Genomic DNA, 517 nt, shown 5'->3' with positions numbered 1-517 from the left:
ACAACCTTGATAGCATTTGATATTTACTGTTCTGTTAAAATTTGCTATTCTTACTAGGGTGAGATGATATCTCATAGTTTTTTTTACTTGCATCTCTTAAAGCTAGGGATTTTGAACATTTCTTCATGTGTTTGTTTGTCATCTGAACGTCACCTTTGCTGAAGTGTCTGTTCATATCCTATGCCTATTTTTCAACTGGGTTATTTACCTTTATCTTGTGATGCTCGAGTATTTTATAAATTCTAGATATAAGTTCCTTTTCTGACATGTAATTACCAAATGTTTTTTTCCCATTCTGTGGCTTCCTTTTTTAACCTGTTGGAGTTTTTGGATGTGGATTGGGATATGATTCTTAGAAGGTCCCATTCATCTATTTTATCCTCTCCTGGTTGTAGATTTTCCAGGATACTTGGAAGGCGGGTGGCCTCACTGGGGCAGCTGCAGCAGCACTGACTGCCCCTGAGGCAGGTAGGTGATGTTCCGAGAGCGGGAGAGCTGGTAGGCAATGTCCTCTGCT

This window comes from Elephantulus edwardii, unplaced genomic scaffold (genome assembly GCF_000299155.1).
Source record: "Elephantulus edwardii isolate Elephantulus edwardi_28Jun2011 unplaced genomic scaffold, EleEdw1.0 scaffold00031, whole genome shotgun sequence".
NCBI classification, from domain to species: domain Eukaryota; kingdom Metazoa; phylum Chordata; class Mammalia; order Macroscelidea; family Macroscelididae; genus Elephantulus; species Elephantulus edwardii.
This window is presented reverse-complemented; position numbering follows the sequence as displayed.